At 39.6% G+C, this 16,897-nt stretch overlaps 1 protein-coding gene across 1 annotated transcript in view; it reads right to left on the reverse strand.

The window, feature by feature from the left end:
• The window catches only part of PTBP2 (polypyrimidine tract binding protein 2), a 154,420-nt gene extending 137,843 nt beyond the window's left edge, over positions 1 to 16,577 (reverse strand). Inside the window, exon 1 of the mRNA XM_058808433.1 lies at positions 16,528 to 16,577. The gene's annotated coding sequence lies outside the window, so the exon portion shown is untranslated. The remainder of the gene's footprint in view (positions 1 to 16,527) is intronic.
• Positions 16,578 to 16,897: the final 320 nt, after the last annotated feature.

Here is a 16,897-nt window from a genome sequence, read left to right on the forward strand (position 1 = left end):
AAACTCACAAGCTTCCTGGTCGAGAGCACTGAACCAGCAAGAAGACTGTTTAGGGAGATTTAATGGGGAATGCCAAAACAGTTAAAAATACGACTGGAAGGATCATAAGCAGTAGGTGAATTCATTGGACCAGAACACTTATCTGTTGCTTCAGCCTCATTTGTACTATCAGCAATGCTGATAATAAAAGTGTTGCAGATTTTGCAAAGAACTTCAGATTCTCAAATTCTAATTTTTTTCCTATGCATCTGTAGTTGTTATTTCTGTGAAGGGCATCATGCCATCCTGCAGCACTTGTGACTCACTGAAATTCTTTTTTTGAGACTTAGCAGTATGAAGTTCTAAGTAAGTCATGCAGAGAGAAACACTCATTTTGGATAAAATAGATCAAATTGTGTTTACAGTGACCAAAAAACTTCCAATAAATATTGCCCCCACAAAATCTGACAAGACAACCAAATTTAGAGAGAAATAGATTAGCTGACTGGCAAATGTATTGAAGTGAGACCACATGTTTGGGAAGCACTGAAAGCAGAAGCCTTCATGCAGTTTTTCCCGTCCCCTTTTACACACTCAACTCAGAAGGTGCACATTTCTCTGGCATCTGCTCCCATGACCTTGCTGAAGGAGGACACAAAGAGAAGGAGGATGGGTCTAGGACAGGCATGCTAAGGGAAAAGGAAGGTTAAAAGGCCTTTTTTCCTTTTAAAGGAACAAAGAAAGTGTACCCTGCTTGTGATATGTCCAGGTGAGGGTTAGGTTACAACAATGCTGTATCAACAGCACAGCCAACATGGAGAGGATGGTCAGCCTTCAATGTCTCCTGGCAAGGAGAGCTGCCTCTCCAGGAAGGGATGCTCTTGCTCTCCTTGCAGCAAATTTTCCAGCACTGCCTCCCTAACTTCCAAACAATAGGTCTGGCTCCTTTTCCTTTTAATCACTACTTCCAGGGGTGGAGGTGGGGACATCACCCATCAGCAAGCATAGTGGTGACCCTCAGCTGATGATTGGGGAAATGAACACGCACATTCACAGGCTCCTAATTCCTCAGGGCTGGAAACCTCTAGTACCCAAATTCTTCTACATCTATCTAACTTTTGGTTGAACTATCTCCAAACCAGACCAGTGCTCCCTGGCAGCACCATAGCAAGCTCCCAGAGGCACCAGTCTGCAACCACCTGTCAGAATTATGACAAGAGACCAGGAGTGGCAGTCTGCCACCTCTGTCACTCACCAAAAAAGGAGACTGGATAGAGCCTTCAGTCATGATTCTTCAAGTCCTGTAACATCTGCATGATGTTATCAAAACACAGGACTATTGTAATCAGAGACCTCACCTACAGCATTTTCATACAAACTGAGTTCACACAAAATGCAATGAGAAACTAATTAGACTCTTCTGCAGCTTGCTAGTTCATATTTTTGTTTGAAGCTTGGGTGCAGTAGAAAGACATGTTAAAAATGCTGATAGGCTAAGCTTGAATTTTTTTTAAGAAAATAACTGTGCTCTTAAAAAAGGCATCAAATTATTCATTTATCTTAAATATCAGCTGTTTCTGTTTTCTATTAAAACAGCTCTGGCTTTCTTTTTTACTGCATTAAAAGAAAATCAGGAGGTTTTAATGTGTTAGGCTTATGCTAACACACAGAAAAACCAAAGAATCACATGGTTCCTAAACTGTTCTAAATTGCATTTGAAAAGAAATGTACATAAACTTTCACATTTTGAAAGAGTAAAATCTATGTATTGCCTTGAAAAGGGCACTAAATGGCCCCTGCATTTAGAACTGGATGGCAAACTCTTTTACTGCTGTGTCTGCTGGCCTTTGCTATGGTGTCAAGCATCAGCCTTAGTGGCATTGCAATTTCCCTTCTGGAAACAAGTTGGTATTTGTGGACCATATTACAGTGAATGAAATTTGCAGTCTCTGATGCCTGCTAGTGGGACATTTGTTACATGCTCTGTTTTGAATGTAGTAATACATATTTCAGCGTGGCACTGCTTCTTCTACAGATTAAAAACCTCTTAGTCCTTTGAGACTTGTGTCAGCATCTGATTTCATGTGCACGGTAATCTTTAAATATTAATGTGGGGCAAGGTCATACTCTCTTTAACCCCCAAAACGGAGTTAGTAAATCATGATCTGGCAGTAAAAATATACAGGGCACATCAGTATTTGTTTAGGGCAAAATCTAAATTTAAATTAAACTAAATTGGCTACTGGTATTTTTATAATCACATATACATAACATCTTATTTGTGGGCAGGGGGGAAGTTTGGATATTCTATGAAGCAGTAGTTGAAATATATTTATCAAGATATTAATACAATCTCTGCCATTGACAACGGAGAAAGAATGTCTGAAATACCAGTTAGATAAACCTAAAGTGGGAATTCTGAAGCTCTTGAGGCAAATCTGCTGCTGTCAGATCCTCTGTTGACTGCAGCAGAATGAGTCAGTTTACACCAGATGAGCAGAAGCCTTTTGGGCTCTCCTCTAAGCTGAACCACTGATTTATGGCACGACACTGGTAGTCTCTTTGACCCCTTTATATGCCATCCGTCCTGCTAAGGAGCAGGGGAGGGGAGAGTGCTGGACCTTCTTGGAAACCAGGTGATAGACCCAAATAGACTTTCCCTAGGCAAAATAAAGCATTTCAGAGTTAAATTTCTTGAGAGAGGCTGATAGGTTAGCCTTGTAATTCTCAATACATTACCATTACATGTTTTCCAGAGCTCAGCTCCCACTGCAGCTGAGGTTCATGCCACACATAACTAACCACATTTGTTTTGCTGCCAGGGGACCTCCCTTGCTACAGAGATGGGGAATGGCTTTAGCCTACAAAAGAGAGCCAGTTGAACTTTGCAAGGAGTCAGTATTGTGAGCCTGTGACCTTTCATATGAAGTACTTAGAGGGCAATAGAGAGGTAGCAGAGTCTGGGGACAGAGTCTTCACCTAAGCATTGGGAAATAAAGGGAGACAAATAATTTAAATTTAAAAGTACCGCAAATGTTAAATAGACAGTGAATGTGTGATTCTTATTTAGAGCAGAAAACAGAGTAGTTCAGGTTGAGCATTAGTGATTTGAACTACCAAACAGGCAAGATTTTCCTTACAGAAACATCTGAGACAAAAGGTGATCATAAATAATCAGCTAAAGCAGCTCCATTTTGCTCTTTGCTTTGCTTCCTAAAGTTGCCAATTATTTTAAATTATGTATATAAATTTTGTGATGTGGACTGTTATGTCCATTGGGAGATGTGCTCAGGCTTTTAAACCCATTTCCTCTGGCCCTCTTACTTTGGTCTGAGCCCAAAAGTGTTTTATGGGCCTGACTGGTAGAGGTAATGGGAGTCCATGGATGGGGTCATGCAGGCTGCATTACACCAGACACAAGTCAGACACACAGAAGTGTGCAGAACAGACTTGGAGTCTCCAAGGTGCAGCAGAAGCACCAGAGCCTCTAACACTACAGAGTGATTTAAGCACTGTTTAAATCAGCCTGTGTCACCATTTGGGGCAGGTTCCTCAGCTCAGCAAAGCTGAGCTTCAGCAGGGAAGATTATCCCAGAACATTACCCTGATTTTATGCTGTAGCTCCAGTCTGGGGTCCATGAATGCTCAGGAATCTGCAGATCCATTCTGAAGGCTCTGCAGAGGTAGGGAGGCATTTTCAGTAGGCTTATGTTTGCAATGCAGATATCCACACTTCCACCAAAATCCACGGATTACAAAGTTTGATTTAAGACTTTGCTCCCATATATAACAATTTGATACTAATACTTTGCAGTCCCTTTTTCACAGATAAATTTTATCAACAGGTTCAGAACACTTTTCCAGTGCTCACTAAGCAGCCTCTCCTGCTAAAAGCTCACTGGAGCTTTTGTAGTATTTAAAATTGTGTGAAAATTCAATCCTGCCTGATTATCCTGAGGCATTATTCATGTAAATCAGACTCTGAACAGAAAAAGATCTTACTTTAAGGAGGATGCAGAAGCAAAACCACAAGACAATGGGCAATGAGAACACCAAAAAAGAAGCAGATTATTTGACAAAATAAAAGACTAAGGAAGGAGAAGGAGAGGGAGGAAAGGCAGGACAGAAAAGAAGCAAATCTAGAAATTAGCCTGTAAGAGTAGAAAGTCACATTAATTCTCTCTACACCATCTCATTTAGCTTGGAACACAGCAAGGACAAGGGCTCCAAATGTTGCCCAGGTGTGGTGGCAGCAGCTGTGAGGTGGCACCTGGCAGCCAACACCCCTTGGTCCCCAGCCAGCCCTGTGGGAGCTCTGCACCCGTGTGGCTCCTGAGGCAGGGACCAGACCCTGCAAAATGCCACTTATGTAACTATCAAAAAAAAACAACCAAAAAGTAAGCACAAACAAAAAATGCAACTGAATGAAAAACAGGTAAGTGCCCTGCTCGGAAAAGGCTCAAATGCCAAACATAAATCCCAAACATATCCTTCAGCACAAACTCTGTAGTACCTGGAAGGCACAGAGCAGTCAGAGAGGGAGGAAACCTGGAAAAGCCTGGTTTTCCAAGACAGCAGAATAGAGCTTTCAGGGTGCTCATTTCAGCCAAATTAAGGAGCTGCTTCTGCTCTGGCAAATAATTTGATTGTACAGCCCCTTCTAGAGAGTGAACAGAATGTCAGCAGCACAAGGAGTCACCATTCCCAAGGGCATCAGTCTGATGGCTGCTTCAGTACCCTGGTGTTTTTAGACACACACATACACAAAAATGATCCCTGAGACGTCAGACAGGGCAATGGCCAGGACAGAAAAGAAACTGCAGACAGCCAGTCTGGGGCTGGGATCATCTGCAGAAGTGCTCAGAAGCAAAACCTGCTTTCATGAGCAGGATTCTGGCTTGTCAAGAGCAGAATTAATGACAAAGAAACAGCAATTAGCATGATTTTAAATATTCCTCTAAAATATGCTATAAATCGTTTTGCCCTTGGGAGAGCCAGAACAAAAGATGAGCATAAAACTGCAGGCAAAATGCAAAAGTCTCCATCTCACTGTGCAGGCAGATGGAGTTATTTAGTAAATCCTCTACAGTCTTCTCTCAGCTATAAGGAAAAGAGGGGGAAAAAAAGCTGCCCAAAGTTTCAGTCAATATTTATCTCTTGGGTTAATAAATTGTGATCCTGACCTCAACAAAAGTCAATATCTTCTGATTATTATACTCAGGCACCTTTTTATTTGTACTCACTCATTGTATAATGAGTCACCCGTTTCCACTGGCAACTTCACTCTCATTTTGAATGTCTGAATTGAACAATCATTTATACTCCAAAGGCATAAGACAAAATTACTATAAACTAGAGCAGTAAAATGTGGACATAGGTTGCTATTTCCAGTGAATGAGCAAGCTTGGGCAGGGGGCGGGCAGAAGGGATCAAGGATTAAGTACAAAAAATAGCTGGTTTAAATCCTCTTTTAAATACCTCTGAGTGACAAGGAGCAGAGAGAGGAAAGCCCTGAACTATGATATTAAATACAATTAGGCTGCAAGCATGGCAGGAAAGAAAAGGCAACAATCTGGCCTGAATAGTAAACTTATTTTAAGAGAACATTAGTAGGCTTTCTCCCTGAAATAAGCAAAGCAACCCCAGAAAATAAATGCCAAGGGCAACATGTATAAATTCACTCACTTTTCAAGCTAAGGCACAAAGACAGATCTGAACATAAGTCACCACACACTTGCTGCTTCATTAAAGGTGGACTAGGCCAGAGCTGGAGAGAGAAAATTCAGGGTGTTATTCTCATAATTATGTAATGTTTTATATAATACCACAGGTGTGCACTGTGCTTTCCTGAAAGAAATCAAAGCACTGCCTCCCCCAGCAAGATCAAGAATCAGCTAGAATCACATTTTGCTCTTCAACTTCTCATTGTTTGAACATCCCCCACTGACTATAATAAAAGCGTTCTTTGGGCTTACAAGGCTTGTGATACTGGAAAGATTTTCACCTGCATAACCCACTAATTCCATCTCTTTTTTAAAAAGTAAGTAACTTTACCACTTAAGTTTGTCTGGCTCGACATCATTCTACTATTAATCCCACTCTGGCAAACAGTGGTGAGAGCAACACATCTCTAGCTTAAACACACTAATTTCTGAAGAGTGCAAAATCAGAAGGAGCAAATTATCATCAGAAGGAGCAAATCAATCATGATCTGGCTATCTCTGTGAACACTAATAAGCCCCATATACATCACCCTAGCATGTTTCTTCTAAAAACCACATTCTAGATAAGCATGGCCCTGTTCTGACACCATATTACCTTGTACTGCAAACAAAAATTAGTTCAGTATGACCAAAGAAGGCAAAGGTGTATTTATGGGAAAATGAGAGCAGAAGCAACATTTTCAAACTGGAAAAGAAGATGTTATTTTCAGATGGGGCATTCAGCCCAATGCTTATTGGTTGAATATGTATTTTTGTATTATCTCACAATACTGTGCTTAAATAGCATATATTCAAAAAGGTGTATCTCATTCAGAAGCAGCAGAGCTTGCCAGCACAAGCTTTAGGAAATGGATGTCATCATAAATAGATTTGCCCTTCAACTTCACAAATCCAGCTTCCAATTCACTTGCTATAAGCACATCTTAAATAGAGACCAGCAAAGTTTTTTAGACAGCTCATGCACCAAAAAGGAGGTGATTTTCTAAAATAAAATTACATAAAAACTGAATTTAAAAAAATCTCCTCACAAGAAGAAGCCACAAGCCAGAGCCTGACCATGCTGAAGCTCAATATATTACACATTCATTTTATGCTCACAGATCTACTCCTACTAAATTCAGATGTTTTTCACCATTAACTTACTTGAGACCCTTTATTTCCATCTAATGAGCTTTATCAGCAACTGCCACCATTACCACACTGGTGCCAACAAGCAGACATGCTAATTCATGTGCCATTAAACAGCATGCATATCCATAGGGGAAGGCTGGAAGCTATCTTGGGAATGGAAATGAATAAAGTTTCAGTAGGTTTGAATAAATCTGTGGGCACTTTGTAGCTATAGAAGATTTTCATCTATAGCCTTTATAATAGCTTAGAAATGGCAACTGATTTAAATGCATCAGAATCTACAGACAGAAACTGCAGTAAGGTGGGCAAAGCATAGCCAGATGCTGTGGTTTCTCAAAGCACACTTTCAGGGACATGCATGCTTTTGAAACAAAAAAAAATTTCTTCATATACTGTAGAGACAGTGTTGAAGTACATTATCTTATAGTGAATGAAAAGCCTCAGAAAAAGCACAAAAATCCATAGATTTGTTTGATGGTGATTGGAGCCCAAGGTACTTTGAGCCAAACTTCTTCATAGCAACCTTCTCTAGCTAAACTCAAACATCAACTCAAACAGAGTAATTTATTTAATTGTGATGAAATAAGCAAAAATGTCCCAGTCTGCATGTCCATGTTGGGTAAGAGTGCAAGCTGAGCTTCTCTCTGCTGTCCGGGAGGAAGGCCACTGCACTGTGTGCCAGTACCAGCATCCCCAGCCAGATGCACTCCTGATGCACCGTGAGCACAAAGGTCACTCCACATTACAAAGGAAAATGTAGCTATGACATATTTAGGGATTACAAAATGGTTTTTCTGTACTTTTACTCTTTGCTACTTAAAGGACAAAAGTCAAAGGACCAAAAGAAATTGTCAGCCTTGTGGAAAGCTAAGGCCTCAGGACACAGTTTTAGTTAGAGAAACAGAGCTTATCTGCCTGCATATTTTAAATGGGGCAAAATTGAGGATGAGACAATTACCCTTCCCTCCTACACATTTCCAGAACAGAAACTGCATAAACAGAGAGAGGAAATAGCATTCAATTCAAAACAAGTCTGGTTTTTTTCTGCAGGTCATTTGGAAATACTGCTCTTGTGGGATGTACACTTCTCAAGGTCTCTTTTACCATACTGAGGTCTGACAAAAGAGCAGATAATTTCCATGATATTTCTATGAAGGTATACAGAGACAGCAGCAGAACTTCTCCAAGGAGGGGAAAGGTGCTGGCCATCAGCCACAGTGCAGTAATTCCCAGCTCGGAATGCCACTGCAAGGGATGCCACCAGGCTGGGAGCTCAGAAGGGAACTGAATCGAGGGTCAGCAGCAGGGAGAACCTCCCCAGGCCGCAGAGCAGAGCTGGGGGGTCCCAGGGTTTGGCTGGGGTGGTTGCTCCTCTCTGCCCTGTGCAGAAGGAAGAGCAGGGTGCTGCCCAGCACGGGCACTGGGCACAGCCAGGGCTCCACTGCCAGCCTGGGGCAGCCCCTGGGAGCTGACACCAGGACACCAAATGGCTCCAGGACAAGGGTGCCAACGTGGGGTTTGTTCTCACATTCACAGCAAGACAGTGCAAAGAGCAGAGAAGATGTTTGATGCATTCATCATAGCCTGTGCTGCTAAAGAGATTCAGTGAGTCTCCTAAATTAGTACAAGTTCCTGAATCCTAGAGAAACATAAGAGGGTCTTGTGAACTAAGTAAGGAGGCAGATGGTTTCTGCAATGGAAAGCAACAAATTATTTTTGTTAGAGGATTTCTGAGTTACTGAAGGATCATTTCTACTGGCAGTCAAGATACTAACAGATATAAATGTTATAAAACTGCAATTCAACATCTATTTCTTCAGTCAGTCACTCACTATAGAATGTATGTGATTTTAATTGATAAGTTTAATGTCTTCAGATGGATGGATTTCTCTTTACTTCTATGCTCTGTCTCCTCTTTATTTTTTCAAGCAATAACCTAAAATATAATGTACTGACCAGAGCATAATAGAACGGACTAAAATATAAAAATCATAAAAATCGTACTTGTTTACAATACAAGGCATGGATTAATATTAGCAAGTATTTTAAACCACTGAAAGAACATTTTCAGCCACCACCTTTATGATCAAGTAAATCCTAGCTTTATGCAGAAAATAATATTCAATAAGGAATACAATCTAAATCTTGAATTATATAAAAATCACAACACGTATTTTCTGTGCTCCTCTAAAATTCAATAAATAGTTCAATAGATCATCTTTATTCCTTTCACCCTTCTGGGGAAAAAATGATTCTTAGCCAAAGAGCTTGCAGGCCAAATTTCAATCTGAAAATAACCTTTATAGCTGAGTTATAAAACAATGAGAATAAGGGTTTATGATGTGAAAGTTGATGCAGGCTTTACTGCTTTGGCATGATTGGTGAAGCTGTATTAAAAATAAATAAATAAAAATTTTAAAAAGGCACACTCACACAAAAAAAAAAAAAAAAAAAAAAAAATAACCAAAAAAAACTCCCAAGCAAACAAAAAAAAACCCACCAAAAAATCCCCCACAAACTCCCTCCAGGCATTTTCCTCCTGTGACTGCATAAAAGAACTGTATGCTATCATGGCCGTATAAATCTAAAGCCTTAAACCACTCCACCCTTATTATCTCTTCCAAAAGAAAAATGTTTATAATAATACATATATTGACTTCAGCTTTTTGTTCAATAACAAGATTTACTGTCCCACTCTTCAGTCAATTGTAACCTCTTTGGGTCAACAAATCTCGATACTGATCTCAATAGAAGTCAATACCTGCTTATTACTTACCTCCGCATTTAGACACCTATCACAAATTCACATGGGCATCTTGGAAGCAGGAATTAATACTTGCTGCTTCATTTTAATACAAAATAGACTTACGTGCTTTTCCCACAGTCATTTTTAATGCCATGAGATGATGCTGTGGTTTTGGAAAACAATATTATACATTAATTTCTGGAACTAAAGAGCTAAAGCTGTTTAGCTTCTCTGATGTTTCTATAAAAATTCACAGACCAACCTTCTTGCAGTTCCTATTTTTTCCCATATAAAATGTAAATCATCAATCTGATACTTCGTCCTTACCAAGTGAGAAAGGCAAATAACAGTAAAATTGAAAAGCTAGTTGCAAGTAATAATACACAAACTAATGTCTCAGAAGTTCAACAGAGAAATGTACTAATCACTTCCTTGGCTGCATTTGTGTAATGCTAACATAAAAAATGAGCCTGAAAATCATTATCATGCCTGCATTTGTATATGAATTCAGCCTGTACTTTCAGAGTCAACCTTTGTATCATCTATTTGGTACCTAAAGTGTCAAACATTTATTATGAAAGGAAAATTGAATCAGATTTTGTGTCTTATACATGAACAGATCAAATGGGTATCTATTTACCCTGCAATCCAAAGGCTTGTATAAGAATCTTATCACAGAGTTGGACAATGAGAAATGCATTTTAATATACTGTCTCATTTGACTCGGTCTTGGAAATTTTGTTTACTTACATCAAGCATGTAAATAGACAGGAATTCATTTTAATTCAGAATAGAAACTGAGAAAGTACTGGTACAGAAGTCTTGAACACATGGGGAGGAAATGTCAGAAGTTGTGTTCAAAAAAGCCTTCAGAAGCGTCTGAAGCACCTGTAAGAAACATCACCGTACAGGTCCTTTCTAGTTGTACATGCAGTACAATACTGCTTGTGTCAAACACAGCAGACAACAGATGGAGCAATGACCCTAACCCTGAATAACAATATTTTGTTCTCTTGCCTTGAAATTTTCATTTCACAACATCACAAATGGCAATGAGAGTATTTATACTTCAATCAATGGAAGGATGGCAAGGATGGAAGGACATAAATAAAATAATAACTAGGAAAAGTGTGTGTTGAAGATGTAAATATAAAATAAATGTTTAAGTTTTCCATTTTAGCTGAACCAGTGCAATTCACATAACACCATGAAAGGCTAGCTTAATGTTGCACATTCCCATCACTGTCCTACAACATTTGCATTATTTGAGGCTGTGCAATCTGCTATAACTGCTTTCTTTTGTTTGCCCATTAAATCTCAGAGTCTGAAAAACTTCCATAAATTGAAAACTAAGATGTGGTTTATGCACAGGAGATACCATTTGCAATTTATTGACACCAGGTTTGCAAACACCATAGGGATAAAAGTAATGAGAATCATGGTCGGACTTACCCAAGAACTGTATTTGACTAACAAGGTGAGCCAATTGAAAATTAAATAGTTTTTCAGGCTAAACAATATCAATATTATTTATAGGATATGATACTAGGCCTAAAATAAACATTTCTAGCTTTTAAAAAAATAGATAAGGCTATATTGATTTACAAAACACAAGGCATTAGGCTGCTCAGATACATGGAACTGTCATGTAAAAGATCTAGGTCAAGAAGAACCAATAAAACTCTCATTCATCTCATTAGCTGAGGAGCACAGTGAAAGGTTAAGCAAGGTTAAAGTGGTCTGTCTAGCATCTGACATTCCTGCAGGATGACAAGCTGCTCTCCCCGGCCAGGTTAAATGACCATCTCAGACTGTGCAGGGAAGGCTGTGCACTCACGGCAGGGAGGCACCAGGAGCCACCGTCCCCATCACACCCCATCCCCAACCATGGCCGACCCTCTGCTGAGCCCAGTCCAACAACAGGGCCATCACTTACACCCCCACAGCTGGAGAACTAGATCTATAGCATGTTTTGATCCAAACCACTCGTGGATATGCACCAGGAGAGAAGGTAAGCCCACCTTCCTCACCCCGTTCTCTCTGCTGTGGATGTCCATGAGGAGGAGGAGCAGTGCAAGTGTGCTGCTGAAGATCAGCCATAGTGGGATGCAGCCAGGAGTTATAGAGAAAAATGGAACCTCTTCCTGTGTACCAAAAGGTAGAGCAAAGATCCATCTAGTAGGGGGAAAATGCTAAAAGTAAACTGCAGCAGCTTCTACAGAATAGAAGAATCCAGGATTTGAGTTCTCTTCTAGCAAACAGTAAGGATTATATGTATTCAATCTGACTGTAATACATTTAATTCACAAGAACTGATATTAGCAACACCATCTTGAAATTAAAACATTAGTGCATTTTTATGTGGTACTGAGTAGACTGTAATATGAAGAATGAAGGATGTAATACTGTAATATGAAGGATGACAAAAATTAACACAGATGAAGTGCTGGTGGAAACAGAAATTTAACAAACATCAAGTTTCAGAGTAAGAGAATATGAAGGAAAGAGAAAGAAAAATGAAGACTGTGTAAACAAATATATAATAACTATAATATACACTAGTAATATTTGTGTAGCACTAGCTAGATGGGAAAAGGAAAAGGGCAACAGGAAGATTGGTCTAAAGCCAGAGATATTGTGCACTGACTGTGGCAAAGACCTTGGAAGATACTCAAAGAGAAGAAATCTCCATGGAGATTCATGAAAGCTGCTCATTATTATTATTTTGCAGACGTATTTATACCCCTGCACAAGCCCTGAAGCCCATTCATATTTCCTGAACATCCTAGAAGGTTAAATCTACTTTAAAATGGGAAAAGCTGAATACAAGAGGTGGTTTACAATTTTCTGAAGGGGGTGGGCTGTGTGCAGAGAAGCCTCACAACACTGCAACTACACCATATTGCTCCCAAATCTGTGAACTCACCTTTTCCAAAAATCTCCTGACAACTTCAAAGTATTGCTTACGTCCCAACCCATCATGTTTCAGGTTTTGATTTCAAATATCTTTCCACTGCATTATTGTCCTAATAAAGGATTCTGGATGAGTGTCTTTATAGTCCAGAGAGGAAAAGACAGATGAGGGGACAGCAAAGACCAAATTGCTTGGGTTTATTCCATGGTAACATATGCACCTAGTTTTCTGAAACAGAGTTCAATTGGTCAGGATATAATCCATGGTCTCTATTGGCAAAACCGGAGTTCCCTCATTCACTGACTTCTATAGCTGCCGAATTTACTGGACTGATTACAGCTAGCATTTGAGTTGATGATATTTTAATTGAAAATGTTCAGCTGTATTGAAGATTTTTTACTATTAGCCTTTCAGATGACAAGAGATGATGAGGTTGATGGAGTCACCAATGCAGCCAATTTTGAAGTGGGGTTTTGACTCTGAGGGTTACCATTATGGGAACCTCTAAAGTTCCTGCATGTACTACACTAGCAGAAAGTAACAAGTGCTATTGTGTTATATATTCTGTTCAAGTTTTTCACTTGGAAATAGTTATGATTGTCATCCTTGGCCAGGTTTAAACTGACATTTTTATCACAACATTCCTGGCATAGTATTGCAAGTTACTTGCTTGTGAGTAGTTATCAGCTGGCAAAAATTTAAAAAGTGGTTGGCTGATTAAAATTATATACCAAGAGCTATACAAGAGAATAGATAACAAAAATCAGCCAAAGACAGCAAGGATTTTTTAAATAAAATTTAGAAAACCTTTAGTGAGAAAGGAAAATTATACATGCAAAAGTCATAAATTGCACCTCTTCATTTAATATTTGATAATCAAAAAGCTAATAATTAAAACTGGGAGGGTTAGGTCGGTCAAGTTTTACAGCTGAGCGCACTCCCTGAGCATGCCCAAATCAACACTTATGAGATTAATTTAAAAGCTCTTCAAATTCTGAATCTCCAAGGTTTAGGCTGCCTGTGCATTGTTTGCATAATGCAGTTTTGTACTACTAAAGCACTATAAAGGGATTATTTTCATATTCAGCATATTAAAGGTACAGCACAATTCATAGATACCGTACTGTGCTTATGCCTGAGACAGCAGGTACAGTGTCTCGCCTTCTGATTATCTATGAAGCAAATGTAGAAACATCGATGTTTTTTGGAGAGAGTGTATGCTTAGTAAAATTAATTCCCCAATGGTTTTATTAAAGTCTGCAAATTGCATTATTTTCCCATCATATTTGAAATATTGCACTTCCTTAATGCTTGCTCTAACCCATGGCATGCCATCTTCCCTGGGGTGTCTAGACATGGTGTCTTAGATTTATGTGTATGATCTCAGTGTGTTACAACATCACTCCTGACTAATGCATTATTACAATACTTACATATATTCCCAAGTGTCACTGTTTTGATTAAAAAATCACCAATCTGCATATGCACACCATCTGTGCTTCAGAGAAGCAAAACATGCAGGATAACATTTGCCTTACTCAAAATGAAATTCAGATACTAATAAAAAACAAATGGGAACCTATTTTTATGTTTTGTTTTGTAAAATAACAAAGAAAATGAATACTGTTTCTGTAAAACAACAGTCCATGCCTCTCACACTTAAAAACACGAGCCTTTTTTCTTCTACACAGCAAGGAGATTTACCTTTAGTAACAACATGCAATTTTCCCTTTTAGAGATAGCAAAAAACATGGGAAGGAAATGTACTGCTGCAATGAATTTTAAAAATCTCAGCTCAGAACAGGGGAGTTTTCAGCAGAAGGGAATGTAGTCAGCAGCAAGTCCTTTCTCTGCTGAAAGCTGCAAGAGTGGTTGTAAAAGATGAATGAGACCCTTGCTTACTGGGGTGAAATGCTTTTAAAGGACAAGAATCTGCTTATCTTTGATTGATTGCTCAGTCTGATACTTTCCTTTATAAAGTTTATTGACTACAAGCCCATAAATCAAAGAAAAACAAATCACAGGTTCAATCTGGGGGGCATTGACATCCTGCCATCTTGCAGCAATAGCTTAGAAGTCACAGGGCAGGGAGAAGGAATATGGGGGACTCATGGAGACAGAAGTATCTACTGCAGATAAACTATCATTTAAAATTTTGTAAACAATTATTCATTTGTGCCTTATCACATTGTTAAGTCAAAGGAAAAATGCAGACAACCAAGCTACCTAGTTTATTATTTTGAAGTCCTTAAAGGCAGAATTTACAATTAAGAGATGTAATTCTCACTGTGCTCCTGCACATCTCTCTGGTTCTGTGAGATTACAGTCACATACCCACACAGCCCTCACCGGCTGTAAGAATGTCACATTTACAATTTAAACTATCAAAGCAAGAATCAGATTTCTTTCAGGGGGGTTTGAAGGCTTGGGAAACTCTAAATCTGTGTATGCAACACCCCATACAGTTGCACGTAAAGAAGGAACCAGCCATAGATCTTGCTCATATGGGGTGTACAGTACAATATGACAGCATGATAATACAGATTAATTTGTGCCATTGACCTTGACGCACTATTCTATTGTGTATTCTCTTAGAGTCAGCACTCGGGTCACCAGAACATCTGGTGTTTAACAAAAAATCCCATTCTGAAGTGCTAAATGTGTTGAAACAAATGGTACTGTACTATCATTATACAGTGCAACCTCTCTGCTAGGGGTCTAATTTCAAGGCTACCCTGACTGAACTACATTATTATTAGGGGTTTTGTAATTCACATCTTTTCACAGTACACAAAATACCTAATTATCAAAAGTAGCCTTTTAAAACCGGGTTGTGTTCCATGTGACTGGGACTGACTGTCACTTTCTTTCCATTTTATCTTTGGAGACATCTGGAAGGGCTAAGCCTGCACAGTGCTGAACATCCTGGCCTCGACCCAGCAGAACACTTCAGCATGCACAGTGTGTGTAACACAGCCCCTGTATTTCAGCAAGACATGCTTTTAGGTCATGCTTGTGCTAGAGTACCTTGCTGAAGGTATGGACTGGCTTCATCACACTGTTTGGAAGTTACACAGTGCTCAGCATTGCATCTACCCCACCTTACACCCTGTTACATTCAGCTTGTGCTTGAATCTATCCTAGTGCTCATCTCTGGGAAAAGCTGATGCAGCCTTTTACAAGGAGGCTGAAGATGTGAGAAATGATTGGTAGCAAAGAGTGGCTGCTTTGTTTTACAGGAGTATTTACATGTTGTTTAACATTAAAAAAAGAGCAAAGAGTGATGACTCTGCCCAGCCTCACCATCCCTCCTGACACCACTGCCATCCCGAGCCTCCCCACCACCACTCTGCTTGCTCTGCTTCCTGCAGAGATTCTCCATGTAAACAAACATAAAGGCTATTTTTGTAGGATCCTTGGGAATCCCATAAAGCTTCCATGGGAAGGATTAAGCATTTGCAGGGGTCTGATGGCCTTTACCTGACCTGAAGCAGATTGCAACGTCAATTAGCATTTCAGCTTTCCCTGTTAGTAAAGGATACACACAACCCAAGCTGGGCTCTTCCCACTGTGCTGTGCTTGTGCTGTGAGTCACGGTGCACTGATTCTCCCCCACTTCACAGATCTGCAAATTTATGTCCCAGCAAAACAAGTATAAAATGCTACTACTCTACTTTTTCACCTAATTTTCCCTTGCTCTGCAAGCATGGGCAGAAAGGAAACATACTAGTAGGCAAGTACTATGCGTTTGACAATACCAACATTCTTTTAATAAGGTGAAAAAATCCTTGCTGTCAAAAGCATGGAGAATCACTATAGGCGTTTATGAGCTAAAATGGGCGAGTCTCAAAGCCTGACAAAGGACCAATACCTTCAGCTGTGGAGAAAAAGGAACACAGCAAAGGTGAGCATGCAGGCATATTTAAAAGAGCAAGGGATGCACATGCTGAGCCAAGCAAAGACAAGGCAGCAGCAAGAGGCTCAAGGTCATTCAGCACAGGAAAGTTGCAGCCCAGAAAATGCCTTTGACTCACAGCAGGGCTGGAGAAGGAGGAGAAAGTATCTGTTGTGCTGTGGCTTGAACCAAGGTGAAGTAATTTCCAGTTGTTTCAAACGAGATTTCTGCCATGAGGTCTCAGCTGATCTCCATGACAAGTTTATATATGGTCACTGAAAAAAAGAAAAAAAGTAAAAAACCCACAAACATGACACCACTCAATGAGAAGACAGCATTAAGCAATCAGTTGCCAAAGACCTAATCTCATTAACAACTTCTAAGATTTCAGCCATCAGTCTGTAGCTGGCAGCTACTGGAGAACTGAGTACAATGAAACATCTTTTAAACATTATTTTTTTTCAGGCCATCTTCCTGATCTTTTATACTTGTTTGTTCTGCAGTTTCTT

The sequence above is a fragment of the Ammospiza caudacuta genome, chromosome 7, assembly GCF_027887145.1.
Source record: "Ammospiza caudacuta isolate bAmmCau1 chromosome 7, bAmmCau1.pri, whole genome shotgun sequence".
In the NCBI taxonomy this organism is placed as follows: Eukaryota; Metazoa; Chordata; class Aves; order Passeriformes; family Passerellidae; genus Ammospiza; species Ammospiza caudacuta.